Source organism: Stegostoma tigrinum, unplaced genomic scaffold (genome assembly GCF_030684315.1).
Source record: "Stegostoma tigrinum isolate sSteTig4 unplaced genomic scaffold, sSteTig4.hap1 scaffold_726, whole genome shotgun sequence".
Classification (NCBI taxonomy): domain Eukaryota; kingdom Metazoa; phylum Chordata; class Chondrichthyes; order Orectolobiformes; family Stegostomatidae; genus Stegostoma; species Stegostoma tigrinum.
The window spans coordinates 21,852-29,372 of record NW_026728670.1 but is presented as its reverse complement, the minus strand read 5'-3'; positions in this window follow the sequence as shown (position 1 = coordinate 29,372).

The window sequence follows — 7,521 nt, the reverse complement described above, 5'->3', positions numbered from 1 at the left end:
TGGGCAATGACCAACTCACTTCCATTTCACCGTCTGCATCTTGACACCATTCTGATTCTGTCTAACCCACCCATTCCAATTCTAACCCACCCATTCCGATTCTAACTCGCTCATTCCAATTCTAGCCCACCCATTCTGATTCTAACCCACCTATCCCAATTCTAACCCACCCATTCTGATTCTAACCCACCCATCCCAATTCTAATCCACCCATTCCGATTCTAACCCACCCATTCCAATTCTAATCCACCCATTCCGATTCTAACACACCCATTCCAATTCTAACCCACCCATTCCAGTCCTAACCCACCCATTCTGATTCTAATACCCATTCTGATTCTAACCCACCCTTTCCGATTCTGTCTAACCCACCCATTCCGATTCTAACCCACCCATTCTGATTCTAACTCTCCCATTCCGATTCTAACCCACCCATTCTGATTCTAACCCACCCATTCCGATTCTAACCCACCCATTCCGATTCTAACCCATCCATTCTGATTCTAACCCACCCATTCTGATTCTAACCCACCCATTCCGATTCTAACCCACCCATTCCAATTTTAACCCACCTATTCTGATTCTAACCCACCCGTTCTGATTCTAACCCACCCATTCTAATTCTAACTCTCCCATTCTGATCCTGTCTAACCCGCCCATTCTGATTCTAACCCACCCATTCCGATTCTAACCCACCCATTCTAATCCTACCCATTCTAATTCTAACCCACCCAAACTGATCCTAACTCTTCCATTCTGACTGTGTCTAGCCCACCCATTCCGATTCTAACCGACCCATCCCAATTCTAACTGATTCACCCCAATTCTAACCCACCCATTCTAATTCTAACTCTCCCATTCCGATTCTGTCATGCCCTGGGAAAAAGGCCCTTGTCATTCACCTTATCTCTGTCCCTCGTGAGTTTGGAGACCTCATGCTTCAACCTTCTATGCTCCAGTGAAGAAACGTGCCAATCTTTTCAGTCTATTTTAAATTTCAAACCCTTCATTTCCAGCAACATCCCAGGAAATCTCTTCTGAACCGTCTTATAATAGGGTGACCCAAGCTGTCCCCCACACTCCAAAAAGAGCCTCACCAATGCCCTGTACAACCTCAATGTGCTTTAATGCATGCAAATGTAATGCAATTCTTATGAAAGGATCCACCCTCCTCAACCCCATATTATTTAAATGGAGAAAGTCTGCAGAAAGCTGCAGAGCGGAGTGATTTGGGAGTCCTTGTCCATGAATCATAAAAAGCGAACATCCAAATTCAGTAGGTAATAGGAAGGTCCTTTGGAAGGTTTGCCTTTATCTCAAAGGGAATGGAATATGAATGCAGGGAGTTATATAAGGCACTAGCCTGACCTCAACCAGAATACCATGAACAATTTTGGTCCCCTTATCAAATGAAAGAGAGACTGGCATTACAGGCAGCCCAAAGAATGTTCACTATTCTGATACCAAGTATTATGAGGAGAGTTTGAGTCAGTTGGGTCTGTACTCATTGGAATTTAGAAGAATGAGCATAGACCTGACTAAAACATATAAGATTCCTAGGAGATTTTACAGGGCAGACACAGATTGGTTCCTTTTGTGGGAGAGTCTCAGGCCAAAGGGAGGTATCTCAGAATAAAGAGTTTGTACATTTGAGACAGAGATGAGGAGGAATTTCTTCTCCCGCAAGGTAGTGCATCTATAGAATTCTTTACCATACAGGGCTGCTAGCGCTGGGTCATTAGATATGTTCAGGGCTGAGATGGACAGATTTTTAATTAGTAAGGGAATCGAGGGTTATGACAAAAGGGCAGGAGGGTGGAGTTGGCGATTATCGGATCAGCTATGATCTCATCGATTGGCAGAACAAACTCAATGGGCTAAATGGCCTACTTATGCTTTTGTATCCCATAGTCTTGTCACTTTGTGACATGGAATTCAGTTACCTGTCTCCATTTTTAACATGCCTTGTTTTTCTATTCTTCCTCCTGAGGTGGAAAAACTGAGCTCAAAACTGAGAAGCACCAAGAGGTCTGAGTCCTGCAGCATTGTAGTTTTATAATGAATATGGTACTGTTGGAGTAACTGCAAGCCTTCCCAAATAAGCTTCCAACAAATACATCCCACTCGTTGCAGTGATGGATATTTTTTGATAGGCTTAGGATTAGAGATATGGTTAGGGATAGGGCTGAGGATGGGGATAGAGTTAGGATTAGGGATATGGTTAGGGATAGGGCTGAGGATAGGGATAGGGTTAGGATTAGAGATATGGTTGGGGATAGGGCTAGGGATAGGGTTAGGATTAGAGATATGGTTAGGGATAGGGTTAGGATTAGAGATATGGTTAGGGATAGGGCTAGTAATAGGGTTAGGATTAGAGATATGGTTAGGGATAGGGCTGGGGACAGGGATAGTGTTAGGATTAAGGGTAGGGCTAGGTGTAGGATTAAGTTTAGAGATAGGTTTAGGAGTAGGGTCAGGATTAGAGAGAGAGCTAAGATTAGGAAAAGGGTCAGGGTTTTGATTTTGATAGGATAGTGGTAGGGTTAGGATTAGGGCCAGAGATAGGATTAGGGTTAGGATCAGGACTAGATTTAGATTAGATTAGATTCCCTACAGTGTGGAAACAGGCCCTTTGGCCCAACAAGTCCGCACCACCCCTTGAAGCATCCCACCCTGACCCATCCCCCTGAACACTACGGGCAATTTAGCATGGCCGATCCACCTAGGCTACACATCTTTGGACCTTGGGAGGAAACCGGAGCACCCGGAGGAAACCCACGCAGGCATGGAGAGAATGTGCAAATTCCGCACAGACAGTCGCCTGAGCGTGGAATCGAACCCAGGTCCCTGGGGCTGCAAGGCTGCAGTGCTAACCTCTGAGCCACCGTGGGCTATGGTTAGGATCAGCGATTAGGGTTAGGGATTGGGTTAGGGTTAGGGTTTCAACTAAGGTTGGGATAGGGTTTGGTTTAGGGATAGGATTAGGAATAAAGTAAGATTAGTGTTAGGGATAGGGTTTAGGTTCAGGTTAGGTTTATGGTTAGGGTTCGCAGTAGGATTAGGGCTAGGGTTAGGGTTAGTTTTTGGGATAGGGTTAGGGTTCCGGTCTGGGCTATGGTTAGGGTTTGGGTTTGGATTAGGATCAGGGCTCGCATTAGGGTTCAGGTTATGAGACGACTAGCCTTTCTCCACCTCACCAACCAATCACATTGCCGGTTCGCCTGAAATCAGCAGGAGTTGAGCCGACGGTGCAGATCTGATAGGGTCCGATAAAGAGGAGGGGCCTGAGGTTAGTGAGTGGTAAAAGCTCCACCTAGACCAGCACAGCTGAGCTGACCTGTGTCCCCTTCTGCAGAGCAGGCACAATTTGCTGTTTTCAATGTGGAAACTAGAGGACTGTGCAGTGGTGATAGGATGGAGTCAATACTCATTGTGATGGCTGAAACAGCTCCACAGAGGTTCATATCCCATCACCAAGTTACCCTTTACTTACACGTGGAGAGTCCTTGACACTGATCCAGCTCCCTCAGAGCCAGCTCTCAGAGTGAGCAGAAACCCTGACCTTCCTGTTTATATCTGTCAGCCAGGGCTCCCTGATTGGACCTGGTTAACAGCCCCAGTCAGGTAACCCCTGGTCTCTGAGTCCACAGAAAGAATATGATCACTACAATGGTGATGGCTCTTTGCCAAAGTCGTTGACTTGATTCACAAGAATTGGTGTGACAACCAGAATGGAGATGAGGGGATTATATTACACACCAAGAGTGGGTGCAGGTGGAATGAGCTGCTTGAAAGGGCAGTCACAGCAGATTTAATAATAACATACAAAAGAAATTGGCCAAATACTTGTGGTGGGGAAATTTCAGGATGGTGGACTTGGAAAAGAGCTGTATGAATAGATGAGTAGACTGATGCTCCTTCAGTGCTGCATCATTTTAAGGAACGAATTGCTACAGTTCGGTTGACAATTTGCTCACAGTGAGATCCCACCAATAGGGTGAATGGTCAGATGGATCTATCCCGGTCATGTTGGCTGCGAATCTCTCGCACCACAGTGCAGGAAGAGATCTCTTCTTGACGGTACCCTCCAGTTCCCTATTCTTGCCATCTCCCCACACCCTCTGATCATTCCCTAAGAACTACGTCCAACTCTTTCTTGAAAACATTCGATGTCGAATGATTGACCCATCCCTGGAATGTTTTCTTTTTTTACCCCTTTATTCATTCATAGAATGAGAGCATTAATGGCTAGGCAGCATTTATTGCCCATCCCTGTTTGTGACTAAGAGTCAAGCACATTGCTGTGAGCCTGGAGACACATATAGACCAGGCCAGTAAAGAATGGCAGTTTCCTTCCCTAAAGGGGATTAGTGAACCAGATGGGTGTTTTCTGACAATTGACAGTCATCACTAGACTCCTATTTCTAGATATTTGCTGAATTCAAATGCCACCGTATGCTGTGGCGGGATTTGAACCTGGGTCCCCAGAACATTGTCTGGATCAGCAGTCCAGCGATAATACCACGAGGTCATTGCCTCCTTTTTTTAATGTTAATACCAGTCAAGCTATTTGCTGCATTCCTCATGGTCCGAGGGACCAGTCCAGCAACAGTTGCTATTGTTACAGTTAGCACCCCCTAGTGGTAAGAATCAGTATATCCTTTCAGAGATAATGGGAACTGCAGATGCTAGAGAATTCCAAGATAATAAAGTGTGGGGTTGGATGAACACAGCAGGCCAAGCAGCATCTCAGGAGCACAAAAGCTGACGTTTCGGGCCTAGACCCTTCATCAGAGAGGTCTAGGCCCAAAATGTCAGCTTTTGTGCTCCTGAGATGCTGCTTGGCCTGCTGTGTTCATCCAGCCTCACATTTTATTATCTTAGTATATCCTTTCTGTCCCTGCTGCTTGAAAACACAGTGAGGCCCATTAGGACCCAGTTCCTCAGGTGTTGGTCATCCACTCTTATTGGTCGACAATATGAATGGTCTTTGTGCTTGGCATTAGCCCAATTGTTCATCCTTCCTACTACATAAGGCTAGACCTAACCGTACTTTCTAGACTGCCATTTGCTCCTGCTCCTCTGGGATGTTGTGGCTGTGGGAGAACAACCATCAAATTTCTCTTGGACAAGCAAAATGCAACTTAAATCATAGAATTCCTACAATGTGAAAGCAGGCCATTCAGCCCATCAAGTCTTCACCAATCCAATTCCTGTAACCTCGCATTCCCATTGCTAATCCACTGAGTTCTGCACCTCCCTGGGAACTAAGGGGCACTTTAACACTGTCAATCCACAACACCTTTAGACTGCAGGACGAAACCCACACAGACACAGGGAGATTGTGCACACTGCACTCAGCCAGTCGCCTGAAGGTGGAATCGAACCCAGGTCCCGAGCACAACGAGTTAGTGGTGCTGTCCACTGAGCCACCATGCTGCCCATTTTGGTCTCCACTGCTTCAGGAAATACCTCTGTAATCTCACACCCAACTACAGTTTACAGTCAGCTGGTAGAATCAACATTTGCACTATCATTACTCTGTTAATTAGTGGGTTGTAAGGCCTCACTGGGAGCTTAAACATGTATCTCCTATTCCCCCATTGTCCTTGAAAAGGTGAAGCGAAGTAACCTGCTTGAACCACAACAGCCCAGTGCCTTTTGGGAGGAGGCTGCAGGATTTTGATCCAGTGGCTATGAAAAAGCAGTCTGTGTGGTGTCAGAGTTTGTTCCCCTATGCCTGTGACCTTTCCCCTTCCAGAGGTTGTGGGACTAGAAGACACTTGGTGGAAGGAGCTTTGGTGAGTCTTGTCAATGCTGCGCTGTGTTGCCACTGTGCATTGGCAGTGAACATTTAGGGTGGTAAATGGGGTGCCAACTGAGTGGGTTGACTTTGGACAATGTCGAGATTGCTGGATCTGAAACATGGTGAGATGAGCTCATTTGGAACACAAACACCAGCATTGACCTCAAGGGCTAAATGGCCTGTTTCCAAGCAGCTCTAATTTAGCGGGAGGCGATGGCCTATGGCCTACTGGTATTATGGCCAGACTGTTAACGCAAAGACTCAAGTAATTGGCACCTGGGTTTGAATCCCACCACAGCAGATGATGGAATTTAAATTCTATTTTAAAAAGTCCAGAATTAAGAGTCTAATGATGACGACGAGCCCATTGCCGATGGGAAAAACCCATCTGGTTCATTAATGCCCTTTAGAGAAGGAAACTGCCATCCTTACCTGGCCTGGCCTACAGGTAACTCCAGGCCCACAGCAATGTGGTTGACACATAACTACCCTTTGGGGCAAATAGGGGTGGGCAATAAATGTTGGCCTAGCCAGTGACGCCTGCATCACATGAATAAATTTTAAAAATGCTCTATAGAGTTCCTCGAAACGCAGATAGCACTTAGTAATCCTGGCCCCTTTTGCAAGTTAAGAAAGAACTTGATTTCCACGGCCCATTTCATGACTTGCTGAAGTTTCAAACTGTCTGTTGAGTGACAGACCTGACCATCCAACCTTTGACCTGCCAAACCACTTTTGCAGCGTTCTAGCATTTCAGATACAGAAGAACCGCAAGCAGAGAGCTTGTCCTATGGTTATAGGAAAGATGTCGTTAAACCTGGAAGACTTCAGAAGGGTGTTACCGGGCTTGGAGAGTTTGAGCTATGGAAGAGGCTGAATAGGCTGAGGCCTTGTTTTCTCTGGAGCGTTAGAGGCTGAGGGGTGACCTTATAGCAGTTTATAAAATCATGAGGGGCATGGATAGGGTAAAGAGACATTGCCTTTTCCCAGGGTCCGGGAGTCCAAAACTAGAAGGGCGTAGGTTTAAGGTGAGGGGGAAAGATTTAAAAAGGGATAACTTTTTTTCTCAGAGGGTGGTGCGTGTATGGAATGAGCTGCCAGAGGAAGTGGTGGAGGCTGGTACAGTGACATTTAAAAGGCAACTGGATGGGTACATGGATAGGAAGGGTTTAGAGGGATATGGGCCTAATGCTGGCAAACGGGGACTGGATTAATTTAGGATATCTGGCCAGCATGGACGAGTTAGACCAAAGGGTCTGATCCCATGCTGTGCAGCTCTATGGCTTTATAACCATAAATGTGGCTGAGACAGCTCTGATCCACAAGGTGGTGGGTTGGATTGCACAGCAGGAGAAAGGCATGATCTCCTGGTCTCTAGGCCAACACGTATCCCTCCGTCAGAACTCCAAGAAGCAGATCATTGGCTCACTACCTTTTGCAGGGGGTGGCTGTACTCAAGTAGGACACTGCCTCGTCTTTAAGAGGGACGATACAAAGGAAGCTCCATTATCCCATTGAATCTCTTTGGCCAGCTGGAACATTGGATAACTTGCTTGCAAAAACAGAATAGCTATGAGACTCCCCCAGTGGATCAAATTTTTCATCCAGATCTAAGCAAAAGACCTCTGAAACATTTCCAACTGATACACTGTGTCACCTTTACATCTATAGCTGCTGACTGTATCATCAGTAACACAGGACTTGGCACTGAAATC